This window comes from Barbus barbus, assembly GCF_936440315.1.
Source record: "Barbus barbus genome assembly, chromosome: 3".
Taxonomy (NCBI): domain Eukaryota; kingdom Metazoa; phylum Chordata; class Actinopteri; order Cypriniformes; family Cyprinidae; genus Barbus; species Barbus barbus.
This window is the reverse complement of record NC_136731.1, coordinates 7,598,757-7,614,471: the sequence shown is the minus strand read 5'-3', so window position 1 is coordinate 7,614,471 and position 15,715 is coordinate 7,598,757. Positions and strand designations below refer to the sequence as shown.

The 15,715-nt window shown below is 39.1% G+C and overlaps 1 long non-coding RNA gene across 1 annotated transcript; it reads left to right on the top strand.

The window, feature by feature from the left end:
- The first annotated feature begins 3,512 nt into the window (after nt 1-3,512).
- On the top strand, nt 3,513-15,453 carry LOC306855163. The gene is made up of 3 exons (XR_013782903.1): nt 3,513-3,558; nt 5,660-5,814; nt 12,292-15,453. It is a non-coding gene; the product is annotated as an uncharacterized lncRNA (long non-coding RNA).
- The last annotated feature ends 262 nt before the right edge of the window (nt 15,454-15,715 follow it).

Below are 15,715 nucleotides of genomic sequence, written 5' to 3'. Positions count from 1 at the left end.
TCACTGATGACTTGAGGTCATCATATTCATATGTAACAGAATATATAATATGATTTTGGTGGACCGAGCTGAATGGTCCATGCGGCGCGCAAACCAGCGGTGTTTTGTTCCGCTTTTCGTTAATTAATTTGTCTTTGAATGCAACTGGCGACGCAACAGAAATTGACAGTGGCACAGTATATGCTAACGACAGAAATATTACGAAAATTTGTGGTGGCAACAGTGCGAGCGATAATAAACCGGAAGCTCGCAAAAGGCCACTATTTAATCGCAGCCCTTTGATAGGCACATATAAAATTAATCAATCAATCAATTTAAAAATAATACTTTTTAGATTGTTTAACTGGAGCCAGAAAGTTAACAGTACATCCGCCTAGGCTGATAGGAATAACTTGCCAATGCAAAGTAATGTTAAAACATCGGTGGTGGTTACTATCATTAATATTGTTGTAAATTGATAGGAGAACTTAAAAAGCCATTGTCTTACCTTTTTACTTGCGCTCTTCACAGGTGCGCTTTTTTTCTTTTCTTTTTTTTAATTTGCGAGAGGGGCGTTACTGTTTTTTGGCGGACTCTGCAGGGGGGCACACAGTGATGATGTCATAAACTTTGATTGGCTGAGGCAGTTGTTGTCCCAAGGTGATCATAAAAAATATTGGTCTCAGGACAACTAGGACTTGGCAAAATCAGGATGTGCCACTAAAACACACACACACACACACACACACACACACACACACACACACACACACACACATCTACAGTATATATATACACACATTGATACAGATATGTGACCCTGAAAACCAGTCATAAGGGTAAAATTTTAAAAAATAAAATTTGAGATTTTTACATTTTAAACAGATTTATAATCTTTCCACTGATGTATGGTTTGTTAGGATCGGACAATATTTGGCTGAGATACAACTATTTGAAAATCTGGAATCTGAGGGTGCAAAAAAAAATTACAAATTAAAATTTGGTAGGTTGTAAATGTTGTTCTTCATTTTAAATGTAAAGGTTCTTCTCAATACATATACATTCATAGCAGAAATAAGATTTATGTTTGATGTTTTTAGAATAGAAATTTGTAATTCTAATTTCTAGTTCTAATTTAATGGTGATCTCTGTATTAAATCAAGGTGCTTGCAGCAAGGCATACCCACACCAAAAATCCCAGAGTGCGGAAGAGATGATTGCTGTCATTCTAAAACATGCCCCGGATCGTGCAAAAACAGTTAATCGGGTGAGTGCATTATGAAATTTAATTCTATAAGTAATTGTAATAAATCTCACACGGCGTCCACGCCAGCAGCAGCAGCGAGCACGCCTTTAGCGCAGTCCGCGTTCAAGCTAATTGAGGAGAACTGCTTTGGAACAATTATGTCACTATTGACGTCTAGTGGACAGCCGCACAGACGTTCATAAGGACGTTCACAAGACGTCAAGCGAACATTCGGGACGTTCAGGGGACTTTCACTTTAAATTTTATTTTTCTTTCTAAATTTTATTTTACTTGAAGATGACATTTACAAATTAAATTATTAGATTAGAAAAGACTTGGATGCTCTTCAGTAGCTAGTAACACAGAATTTTGATGTGGGTTTATTGCAAGACAACATTTTAGACATAATTTATGATTTATGAATGTGTTCATTTCATCGTTTTAGATTAGAAGCCAACGGGAGGAGCTATCGGAGTAACCGCACATGCCAGAGCACACACAGCTGAGTGGCTTTTCCTGACACAGCCACCCACCCACGCAAGGAAACGGCACCTTAATTTGCTAAAGAGTTGAATGCAATTGAAAATTGAACCTGTATATGTTGTTTTTGTCACTGATCTTTGAATGTAATTCTTCTCTTTATTATTGTTAAATTATAGCTACATTTATTTTATGTTTCTTGTAAGTCCATTGTTCTCTTTAGATATAGGATATTCTGATGTTTTGTTAGGCTAGTTGTATATATCTTTTATGTCTTAACATATAATAAAAAAAGGGAAAAAATTGTTTTTTTTAATTGTTTAAATAAAATGTAGCCTATTTGTTCCAACTATTTTGCACGTGTCTATTTTCTTTTGGTTAGACTAAAAGTATAATAAAATGACAAAAGAGGACTTAAAGTGAAAGTCCCCTAAACGTCCCGAATGTCCGCTTGACGTCCTGTCAACGTCCCCGTGAAAGTCCGGAGGACGTCTTCGCGGACGTCCGTTCGACGTCAAGGGGACCCTACACGCTGACGTCCGGGGGACGTTCGCAGAGGCCATTTAGGGGACGTCATGGGGACCTTTTTTTGTTAGCTGGGAAGGTACTCCTTCCATGCTGGGAAAAGGAAAGGTCTAAACAGAGGTGTTTTGCATGGAATAGTGACAAAGAAGCTAGAGAAATGATTTTAAGTCAGAAAAGATACATTCCTACAGTACCGTTATCAATAACTCCACCTTGGTTGTTTCCTGCAGTAATCATAGATTTTGATATGCTAGAGTTAATGAAGGAATCTGGAAACATTGTAGCTGTGGTTGAAGATAGATTACAAACTGTATATCAAACATTTGTCCCAGTATACTGATGGCTCTAAAGATCCTAATACAGGGAGAACAGGTTTTGCTTTCAGTATTCCATCCTTAAACATTTCTGTTATTAGGAGAACATCAGATCATTTATCAGTATACACAGTAGAGATTATGGCAATAGCAACAGCACTACAGTGGATAGAAGACACTCAAATCAAAAAGGCTATACTTTGTACAGATTCATGTTCGGCATTAAAATCATTCACATCGCACAGTCGACAGGATATAGTAAATGAGATATATAAAAATCTCTACAAATTTAAGAATATGAACATCATGATAATATTTATGTGGATACCAGCTCATAGGGGGATAAAAGGTAATGAAAAGGTTGATAGTTTAGCAAAACAGGCTTTGGAAAATGAGGAGGTCATGAATATTTCACTATGAAGCAAAATATGAAGCAAAAGCAGTAATTAAAGCATATATCACGAAGGAGTGGCAACATACATGGGACACAGGAAATACAGGACGTCATCTTTATGAAATACAACGAGAAGTAGGAGTAGTGAGGATAACTAAAAGAAGCACCAAAGAGGACAATATTCTAACAAGATTAAGGGTTGGACATACTATGCTGAATAAAACCTTAAAAATAATAAATAAACATCCAACAGGATTATGCGAGCACTGTGGAACAGAGGAATCAGTAGAACATGTTATTTGTGTTTGTCAAAAGTATATTAATGAACGAGAAGTAATGGAAAATGAACTTAGAAAGATGGGAATAGATTAATTAAAGCTTAAAAATATATTTACTTATGGTTTAGAAAGTTTATTTCTTTATCTCAAGAGAACAGAGTTGATTAAGAGAATTTAGTTTTATTTTTATTTTTTATATTACATAAAAAGGGTAAACTCTGGTTCACACTCCAATACAGTAGGTGGCGATAATGCACCTCAATGTTGGTGCTACCCGCCATAAAATAGAAGAAGAAGACGTCATAAGCCTGCGTCAAGCTCCAGCATCAGAGCTACAGAAAGGTTTGTGTTTTTAAATCATTTTGTTAATGTGCTTATCCATATAACTTACACCGTTCAATCAATTCACAAGCAGTGCAGAAAGAATTATTGAGGGCAACACTGCAATGCTTTATTCTGTTATGATATTTAATCTAGTCCTGTATCGTGAATCTGTATAATGTGAATAAATTCAGTCCGAAACGGAGGCTGTTTCTCAATTCCATGAACGGACTTGCGTTCTCGTGGAGACCGGTCTTGCCAAGCTTCCTCGGAAGGACGCGAGAACACAGAACGCACACTTATATGAGAACTGAGATGTGCTGCGTTCCTGCTTAACTGACCGCATAGTCTCAGCATAAGCAGCGGCCAATGAACAATATTACAAAATGTCATATTAAAACATTTCATACTATTATAGATATTACTTTCATATAACGTTAATTGTATTGTGTTTTATTTTACAGCGTTATATGTTTTACTGTTAAGATTCATTTTAATATGCCAATAAAAATGCAGACTTTCTCCGGGTCTTATAACTTTATTAAAATTAACCAAAACAAAACGATAAATGTTTACTTTCAACTTGAAGAGCCGTTAAGTATTTGTGAGAGCGAGTTTAAAGCTTACAGGCTTCCGTACACCGGCCGCCCACAGCGTCTTCTGGGATTTCTAACGGCTCGATTCTCTCAAGTCTGCACTCGATGCATCCTCAGTTTCAAGAACATATCCGGGTACTTTCATGCATCCTCTGTACTTGCGTTCTTGAGCATTGGAACTGAACTTCGACGGTTAATGATGAGGTAGAACGAGAACACAAGCACGCAAGATCGCTGAAGAACGCATATTGAGAAACAGCCAGAGCTTTTCAGAAACTCAATTGATTCACAAAAATGATTCAGTGAATCGACTCTCTTGAATCACCGCGCGCGAGACACAGCTGCCCAAAACAACGAAAGTGTGATGATAAGTTTTACAAACCTGCTTTTAGATCAAAGTGTGATATATAATAGAATTAAAAAGAAATGAATACCAAATATAAGTCATAACTAAATATAAAATGTCTGTATAATGTGTTCTTTTATTTAATTGTAGTGCTACTGCATGTTTTTAATCAAGTGATTTCATGTGATTAACTCTCACTTTGACTCCCTTACTAGTGCACTGACCACTGAACTAGTGCACTGACCACTGAACTAGTGCACTGACCACTGAACTAGTGCACTGACCACTGAACTAGTGAGCTGACCACTGAACTAGTGAGCTGACCACTGAACTAGTGCGCTGACCACTGAACTAGTGAGCTGACCATTGAACTAGTGACCTGACCACTGAACTAGTGACCTGACCACTGAACTAGTGACCTGACCACTGAACTAGTGAGCTGACCACTGAACTAGTGAGCTGACCACTGAACTAGTGAGCTGACCACTGAACTAGTGACCTGACCACTGAACTAGTGACCTGACCACTGAACTAGTGCGCTGACCACTGAACTAGTGAGCTGACCATTGAACTAGTGACCTGACCACTGAACTAGTGACCTGACCACTGAACTAGTGACCTGACCACTGAACTAGTGACCTGACCACTGAACTAGTGACCTGACCACTGAACTAGTGAGCTGACCACTGAACTAGTGCGCTGACCACTGAACTAGTGAGCTGACCATTGAACTAGTGACCTGACCACTGAACTAGTGACCTGACCACTGAACTAGTGACCTGACCACTGAACTAGTGACCTGACCACTGAACTAGTGAGCTGACCACTGAACTAGTGCGCTGACCACTGAACTAGTGACCTGAACACTGAACTAGTGCGCTGACCACTGAACTAGTACGCTGACCACTGAACTAGTGACCTGAACACTGAACTAGTGCGCTGACCACTGAACTAGTGCGCTGACCACTGAACTAGTGACCTGACCACTGAACTAGTGACCTGACCACTGAACTAGTGAGCTGACCACTGAACTAGTGCGCTGACCACTGAACTAGTGACCTGAACACTGAACTAGTGCGCTGACCACTGAACTAGTACGCTGACCACTGAACTAGTGAACTGACTGAGATGCATTCAGTATTTAATCTGCACTGTTGTTTTCTCTCATAATGTTGAACAGGAAAGTGTTGAAACACACAGAAAAACTCCTGCTGAAGCGACTGAGATATATGTGACTCACGATTATAAAGATGATGTTTATTAAAGAGGAGAGTGAAGACATACAGATCGAAGAAACATTCACAATCAAACAAGAAGAGACTGAGGAACAAACAGGTTGGTTTTCATTCTCAAAGCCGAACGCACTCATTTGATCCTTATTAAAATGTCCAGCTCTACAGAAATGAATGATGTTTTTGAAGAATGTTGTAAAGACAGATGTAAATTAAAGCGTTGCTGGAGGACTAAATTCAGTCAAATACTTTAACAGTTTTGTTAATAATGTGTATAACCAGATGTATCCAATGAATGCAACACTTTCACTCACCTAATCTCAGGTGGATGTATTTAATGCGTAAATGAACAACTAGTTGAAGGCACAAAGGAATGCAGAGTCCTGTCTTTGATGGAAACATGCTTTCCTTAAATGCAGCTCTCACGAGCTCAGTAGGAGGAAAAAAGAAGACCCAACAGCGACCGGTTTCACATGTTGTTCCAAACATGTAAGACCTTTGTTTATCTTCGGAGCACAAATTAAGATATTTTTGTTGAAATCGGTGAGCTATCTGAGCCTCCATAGACAGCAACGCAACTGAAATGTTCCCAGGTCCAGAAACGTAGTAAATGCATCGGTAAAACAGTCCATGTGACATCAGTGACTCAACTTCAGTTTTGCGACGCTACGAGAATACTTTTTTTGTATGCAAAGAAAACAAAATTTCATAATTTACTCAACCATTCTTCTCCCCCAAGTTACGTCTTCCGTCATTTTGGAGAGTACCTAAAAACGTATTTGACGTAATCAGCGTTGTTTTCGTTCGGGGGGAAAGCGCGCGCATGTAATCTGCGTATTAAGCATTGTTTACGCTTAGGGGAAAGTGTGCGTTTGCGTTGTGGTACTCTCTGAAATGGCGGAAGATGTAACTCGGGGGGGAAAAAAATATTTTAGTTTTCTTTGCGGAAAAAAAAAGGATTCTTGAAGAAACTGAAGTTGAGCCACTGATGTCACTGTTTTACTACGTTTCTGGACCAGAGGGCTGTTTCATAAAAGACGCTAAGAAAAGCGGGGATCAAAATCCAAAACCTGACTTGAAATAACCAAAGCGGTTTTAAAAACTGCAATTCAATATATTATTCAAAAATATTATTTAAGGTACTTTATGATATGTTGCCATACGTTAACAACATACAATAGTGGATCTAACTTACGCTGGCTTACAATTAATATTTTTCTTCAGAAATGTTGTTTATGTTGATTCAATTGGTGCTACAGTATTTACTTAACAACACTTTATACATACTTTCCAACAACTTGTGCTTTTATTTATTCCATTCTTTTTTGCTGAATAATGCTTAAGTACATACGGAGGGAGGGGTTCTAGCAGACCAATCACAGCGCTTGCGGTCCACTGTTAGATTTTTTGAGAGGTGCACGTCAGGTACGGCGTAGGTTACGGCGCATACCTGTGCGTCTGCGTAGGCTACGGCATAGGTTCGACACAGAAGTATAAATTGGGCTTTACACGAGCAAACGAGCATATATGACACGTAGAAATTTAATCCCACATATAAGTGTGTTTTTATAATATCGATGCGTTCCTATTGGTCAAAGTTAGAGGAGCTCAGCTTAGCCTGACAGTTAGCCTGCTCTGGAGCAGGCTAGCTGTAAAGAATAAATCTCCATAGTAACATAATTTAGCTTAATTTAGCCTGCTTTCATGTAACGACACCTACCCTATTGTTGAATTTAGCCCTGACTCATGAGTCAGGGCTAAATTCAACCAGGATAACTGGAAAATCCCAGCTTAATCCCTTATCTTGCTTTTGTGCAATCAAAAGCACAAAACATTTGTGGGAACATTTCAGTTGCGTTGCTGTCTATGGAGGGTCAGATAGCTCTCCGATTAAGAGAAAGTCCTTAAAGTCCCCCCGTAGTCAAATATTTTATCCCTTAAAACATATCTTTGATCATCAAAATGACATTTAAATGTTTTTTCTTGTGAAAATAATTTTCTCATGCCTTAAAATAGCTTGAATGTAACTCTACACCCTTGCCTCATTTACTATACACTGATCTATGAATATGTAAATTAGCCCCGCCTCCACTCAGTCTCCACTGTAGTAAACGCAAAACAAGGCATAGATGGATAATGACTGATAAAACTGTTTTTACTAGCGGACAACTACACTGAATAATGTAACACTCGTTAAAGTTACTTGCTTGACGACGTTGTGTCCTAAAATGCCTTGAAGACTCGAATACAGCTGTTTGTGATTCTTGATTCTCGCCCGCGAGCAAACGCATGTGAGGTGCGGATGCCGATGCAGGAGAGATGGGTCTGACTCCCAGCTACTTTTACACTGTTGCTACGAGTTATTATTCAAGTTAGTGGTTCTAAATTCACATTAAACCACGGCGTCATGGGTTTTTTACTCTAATTTATTTTTGGTTTTGTGCCGGTATTGGTATATTTTGCATGCTAGTGATAGGAATCGATCCCTTGATGTGATTGGTTATTGCTTTGTGAATTAGCAAACCGAGGGCTGTTTCAAACGCATTTCTACGAGTGCCAATGGGAAACTACAGTTTTAAGGAGAAAAATACTCAGCAATGATATTGATTAATGGATTGGGAAATGGTTTGTCTAAAAGCATATTAAAAACACCACACAGAGAAAAAAAACAACTTGATTTTCACTACAGGGGGACTTTAAGTAATTTTACTTGTCAAGTAAATGCATCCTGATTCAACACATTTTAGATATTTATACTAGAAAACAAGTTAGCCCAGAGAGGGCTCCTGTCTCCACGTCAAGCCCAGGGAGGGCTGCTGTTCCACGTTAAGCCCAGAGAGGACTGCTGTTCCCACATCCAGCCCAGAGAAGGGCTCCCATCCCCGAATCCAGCCCAGAGAGGGCTTCTGCTCCCACGTCCAGCCCAGAGAGGGTTCCAGTCCCCGAATCCAGCCCCGAGAGGGTTCCAATCCCCAAATCCAGCTCAGAGAGGGCTCCTGCCCCCACGTCCAGCCCAGAGAGGGCTCCTGTCTCCTTGTCAAGCCCAGGGAGGGCTCCAGTTCCTGAGTTTAGCCCCGAGAGGGCTCCTGTTCCTGAATTTAGCCCTGAGGTGGCTCCCAGAGAGGGCCCCTATTCCCACATTCAGCCCAGAGACTGCTGTTGTTTCCTACGTCTGGCCCAGGGAGGGCACAGTTCCCGAGTCTAGCCCAAGGAGGGCTCCTGTTCCCACAGAGGGCCCACAGAGGGCCTCAAAGACCATGATTTCTCTCAAGGGATTTTTTTGGGGGGTGGCTATAGGGTCCCTGCTCTAGTGGCCGGGCCGAGTGGCGAGGCAAAGGCCACAGAGGCTGCCCAGCCGTGGCTCCCTGGACTACCTGCTCTGCCATGGCTCCCTGCTCCGCCATGGCCACTTAAACTGCCCGCTCCGCCATGGGACCCTGAACTGCCTTATCTGCCATGGGTCCCGGAACGAATACCGCCCTGGAGGCCTTCCGTCCCGTGTAAGCCTGTCACTAGGGGCCTCAAGAGCTGTAATGTCAGACCTGAGTTCCTGTATTTATTTTTCCTTCTATGCCCATATTTGGTTATCTTCCTGTTGGGACAATCACATTGACTCTATTGCGAAAAAGGCCCAGCAAGAGGCTGTATTTCCTCCACCAGCTAAGGAAGTTCAACCTGCCACAGGAGCTGCTGAAACAGTTCTTCTCTGCCATCATCGAGTCTGTCCTATGTTCATCTATAACTATAACTGTTTGGTTCAGCTAGCAAAACAGACATCAGAAGGCTACAACGGATAGTCAGGACTGCTGAGAGGATAATTGGTGCCCCTCTGCTTAGCCTCCAATAACTTTACACCTCCAGAGTGAAGAAAAGGGCTGGCGCTATAGATCACTGAGCACCAAAACAGCCAGACACAAGAACAGTTTCTTTCCCCAAGGCCATATCCCACCTGAACAACACATAACACACTCCAGTACTGCACATCTGTAAATAACTCTCAAACCTTCATCTGTACAAAGGTCTCATGTACATTCACTGTTCTGTCTATGGACATTTTTCTTTTTCTGTATATTTTTAGTTTACTATTGTTATTCATAATTATTGTCTATTCTCTTCATTATTAGTGTTTTTTTATTACCTTAATTATTTGTTGTCTGCACTATGTTTGTACTTTCTGTATTGGACGCTCCTAACACCAAGACAAATTCCTCGTGTGTGCAAACACACTTGGCAATAAAGCTCGTTCTGGTTCCTCTCCTCATTATAGTTCATTAGTTTCCACATGTGTTTGATTATCCTCATTTTGTTCCTTGTTATTTAAACCCAGTGTTTTCCAGTGTCCTGTGTTTGGCATTGTATGTCTACCAGGGGCCCGTTTCAGAAAGGAGGTTAAGTGAAAACTCTGAGTATGTTAACCCTGAAATGAGGGAAACTCTGGGTTTTCCGTTTCAAAATGGGAGGTTTGTCAAACCCGAGAAAGCAGGGTAAGTCAAGCCCGTTTCTGAAAGAGAGGTAACTTATACTCAGAGTCCGTTACCATAGTAACTTACTCTGTGAACCTAACTTGGTCGGGAGCAGGTTTTCTTCGGTAAACCCAGAGTTTCTTTCGGTCTCCTCCCCCTTTTTATAGTGTTAGCGAAGTTTAAATACCTTATTCATTCATTCACGCTGCAAAACTGATTTTCTTACAAAACTGAGTATTTTTGTCTTATTTCAAGTACAAAACAAAAATTCTTAATATGCATCTTCTATATGAAAAATTGTCTATATTTAGTCTTTTTTCTGGGGGATTTTCCTTTTAAGTGCCTTTTACATAAAACAAGTAAAATTGTCCGCCATAGGGTAAGAAAAATAATCTTAATGCAAACGGAAACAAGAATACTTTTAATTTCTTACCCTATTGGAAGATAATTAGCAAAAAAGAAAAATGCACTTTAAAACATCGGAGATGCAGAGCACATAAGTCCGCTGTATGCAGATTCTAAGGAAAGTGTGCATCCCTCTCACACCCATTTTGAGAATTTTTTCCTGGGCACAAATCCGTGAAAGAGGGGTTTCACAGGACTGTAAGTCAGTGGTATAAAAACTTGGTTTAAATGAGGCTGATCTGATAAATGATGTTCACTTGATAACATCTTTCTGTGCCGTCTGGAAGTAACCCAATAATCCAAATTTCCTTCAGGACTTCCAGTGTGGAAGCTTGGATGCATTGGTGACAAGCATATCCCCACCATCGCCCCTTCTGAAAATTAAACTGATTACTTTATGGAATGGAAGGATGCCAGATGGAGGGGTAGTACAAGCCGTAACCACCACCACAGCTGTTAAATAAACACATTCTTCAAAATTTTTTTGGTCATCTTTATTTCCTAATACAAAAGCAAAAATTATTCTTTTTACTTTAGGATTTTTAGAAATCTTCCAATACTTGACCATCTCCTCTTCATCTGTCAGTGGTGTAGGTGCAGGTTCTCCCCCCTTTTTGGGAGCCTCTGCCTTCTTGCTGTCGACAAGTCAGTAGTTAATTTTATTACTGTAATTAAGAAATGTAACTTGGATTAGAGAATATTTAATTATGTGAAAAGAGTGTTAGACTATGTGGAAAAAGCTGCAGCGCATTGAAATAGACACTGAATGATATTTAATGTCAAATGTTTGTAAAGTCATTCAGCCCACACCCATGAACCTTTCATGTTTCATGCTGGATTGAATTGTGTTTTTATACTTCATTTTTAGCTGCTGCCATGTTTTTGTTTCTTTTTTTTGTCTTTTTCCGGGGGTTTTTTGTGGCCATGGGATACCATTAAAATGAATATTAGTTCAATAATTTACAGTTTTCACCTCTGATATTATAACAGTTATTAAGTTATAGACAATTATTAAGAATTAAAGTTACGCACTGACGGATACACATGCTGACGTCTTTTTGGCGGGAGCTGTTGACATGGTGAATCGTAATTTCGGCGCTCCGCTGATCATGACTTTTCATAATCGCGGTGCACGCACTAAACTCTGAGTCAACCTACTTAGAGTTGAGTAAACTAACACAATTCATCTGTTCTGTAACCGAAAACTCTATGAGTTTCCCATCTCAGAGTTCAAGTTTAAACTCAGAGTTGGTTGAACCTCCTTATTGAAACGGGCCCCAGGTCTCCTGCTTTGTTCTATGTTTGTTTTCCCTTTGGTTTGGTCATTAAATGCTGTTTATTTAAGGTATTCTGCGTCTCCTCGCTCCTCCCTGCTGTGTGCAACGTGACAGCCTGAACCATTTTATATTTACATTACTAAAATTTTAAACATTTTACATACCTGACTTAAAATGTAGTCAATGAAATATATATTGTTAGTTCTCATTACAAAAATGTTCAATTTGTGCAAACTGTAATGTTTAAAAATAACATTTCAAATCAAATGAACGCATCAGTATGCTCATATTTCTACTGTTATGTCAGGATTCACATGTCGTTTTCCTTTCACATTTCTCTCTTTGATTTTTAGTTTAATTTCATTAATTTATTTTAGTAATGTTTTAGTGATTTGCTAAAAATCAAACTTTTGAAACATTTGACTTTCGTTTTAGGTCTGATAGAAAAGAACAAGGAGATTGAAGAACTCATTGAAGCAGGGGAGAAACATCAGGTCAAAACTGAAGAGATATCCTGGAGCTCCTCATTGAAAAACGACAATATATGTTTCACTTGCGCTCGCTGTGGAAAGAGTTTCTCATGCAAGCAGAATCTTGATCGTGGAGGGAAGCCGTATGCATGTGATGAGTGTGAGAAGATTTTCACAATAAAAAGAAACCGTACCAAACCCGTGAAATTTCAAACTGCAGAGAAGCCACACGTATGTGATCAATGTGGGAAGAGTTTCCAACATAAAGGAAACCTTGACAAACACATGAGGCTCCACGCTGGAGAAAGGCCACACGAATGTGACCAATGTGGGAGGAGTTTCCAATATTTAAGAAACCTTAACAAACACAAGAAAATCCACACTGGAGATAAACCATATGCATGTGATCAATGTGGGAAGTGTTTCATACAAAAAGTTACTTTTAATGATCACATGTGGATCCACACAGGAGAAAAAAAGCACAAATGTGATCAATGTGGGAAGAGTTTCACGCAAAAAACAAACCTTAATGCACACATGAATGTCCACACTGGAGAGAAGCTGTTCACATGTGATCAATGTGGGAAGAGTTATACAAAAAAAACAAAACTTAATGCACACATGAAATTCCACACTGGAGAGAAGCTGTTCACATGTGATCAGTGCGGGAAGAGATTCCCATATAAAAGAAACCTTAAAGATCACATGACAATTCACACAGGAGTAAAACCATATGCATGTGATCAGTGCGGGAAGAGTTATACACAAAAAGGAGGCCTTAATGAACACATTAAAATCCACACTGGAGAAAGGCCACACACATGTGATCAATGTGGGATGAGTTTCAGAAAATCGTGCATTTTGAAAGTACATCTGCTTACTCATTCTAGAGAAATGCTATATAGCTGTGATCAATGCGATAAAAAGTTTTTTAGGGAAAATGTCCTGAAGAGACACCTAAACATTCATACAAAGGAGAAGCCTTATGTGTGCTCTTTATGTGGAAATAGTTTTCGTCTGATGGATACTTTAAAACAACACCAGAAAAGACACAGCGCTGTGAAGGATCATGTTTGCTCTGAGTGTGGGAAGGCTTTTTTTACAGATATTGCACTGAAATGGCACAGGAAACTTCACACGAGAGAAACACCGTACAAGTGTTCACACTGTGATAAGAGCTTCAAACGCTCAGATTATCTGAGAATACATGAGAAGATCCACACTGGAGAGAAGCTGTTCACATGTGATCAATGTGGGAAGAGTTTCATACAAAAAGTTACTTTTAATGATCACATGTGGATCCACACAGGAGAAAAAAAGCACAAATGTGATCAATGTGGGAAGAGTTTCACGCAAAAAACAAACCTTAATGCACACATGAATGTCCACACTGGAGAGAAGCTGTTCACATGTGATCAATGTGGGAAGAGTTATACAAAAAAAACAAAACTTAATGCACACATGAATGTCCACACTGGAGAGAAGCTGTTCACATGTGATCAGTGCGGGAAGAGATTCTCATATAAAAGAAACCTTACAGTTCACATGACAATTCACACAGGAGTAAAACCATATGCATGTGATCAATGCGGGAAGAGTTATACACAAACAGGAAGCCTTAAAGAACACATGAAAATCCACACTGGAGAAAGGCCACACACATGTGATCAATGTGGGATGAGTTTCAGAAAATCGTGCATTTTGAAAGTACATCTGCTTACTCATTCTAGAGAAATGCTATATAGCTGTGATCAATGCGATAAAAAGTTTTTTAGCGCAAATGTCCTGAAGAGACACCTAAACATTCATACAAAGGAGAAGCCTTATGTGTGCTCTTTATGTGGAAATAGTTTTCGTCTGTTGGATACTTTAAAACAACACCTGAAAAGACACAGCGCTGTGAAGGATCATGTTTGCTCTGAGTGTGGGAAGGCTTTTTTTACAGATATTGCACTGAAATGGCACAGGAAACTTCACACGAGAGAAACACCGTACAAGTGTTCACACTGTGACAAGAGCTTCAAACGCTCAGATTATCTGAGAATACATGAGAAGATCCACACTGGAGAGAAGCTGTTCACATGTGATCAATGTGGGAAGAGTTTCACTCATTCTTCTACTCTAACCAGTCATAAAAAAAATGCATGTCTGAAATTAGAGTAATTACAGAGTAGTAGTTCGAGTTAAATGATAACTGATTAATCAAAGATTATTAAACAAATAATGAACAGATCGTTGATTATTTCATATGAGTGTTTTTTAATTAATCGTTTTATTGTTCTACTCATTATCATTATTCAGTTTATCATTCATAACAGTTTTCATATCCCACCTGAACAACGCATTACACACATCAGTATTGCACGTCTGTAAATAACTCATCAAACCTTCTTCTGTAAATAGCACATATGCACATTCACAGTTCTGTCAATGGACATTTGTCCTTTTTCTGTATATTTTTTATTACTATTGTCTACTCTCTCTAATATTACTGTTTTATTACCTTAATTTGATTTATGTCTGTACTATGTTTGTACTTTCTGTACTAGAAACTCCTCTAAAACTAAGATAAATTGCTTGTGTGTGTAAAGATAAATAAGATGTTATGTTTCCAGTATGTGCTGTATATGGAGAGCACGAATATGAATTACTTTGAGGTTATTAATAATATGCTTATGAAGTTTGTTTGCAAAGAAATGGTTGATGTCAAGGAGATGCATTTTGCACTTGTTGAATACATTACATGCAGAATGGACCTTCTTTTCAAAATAAAGTCATGAGGTGTTAGTCATATTTACTATATATGAAGTGTATGGTTTTGACACCTACATTTGTAAAAATGGAGAAGTAGTTATTTTGTATTTGAACTGTTAACCCTGCCATGAGTAGTATCTGGGTGAAAGGTCTCTGCCAGCTCGAGGAACTGAAACCAACCCAGACAGCGAGGGGAGACAGAGGACAAGTGCAGAAATGATGCAGGTGGATGGAAGACTATAAAAGGCTGAAGGTAACGATGGACGTGGCCAGCAAGTTGCGTGGTGAAGACATCTCGTTTGTTATTTGCTTATGAGTTACTGTATTTTTGAATAAAACGAAGCCATTGTGTTGGTGATTCGTTAAGCTTTTGAATCAGTCTCTGAGTAATTAATTCTTAAATAACTAGTTATCAGAACCTAAATAAATCCGTACATAGAGTTTCAAGTGGTCAAAACTTGACTGAATTAGCACGGACACCGGGAACAGAGGGGTGAAGCTACATCTAATATCCATTCAACGAAGAGGTGAGTATAGAATGGTCTATTATGAACTTATCAGGAGAAATATGGATACGATTATTGGATTTTAATTCCCTGTACCGGTATAAAAATACTACACCACACACACTATTT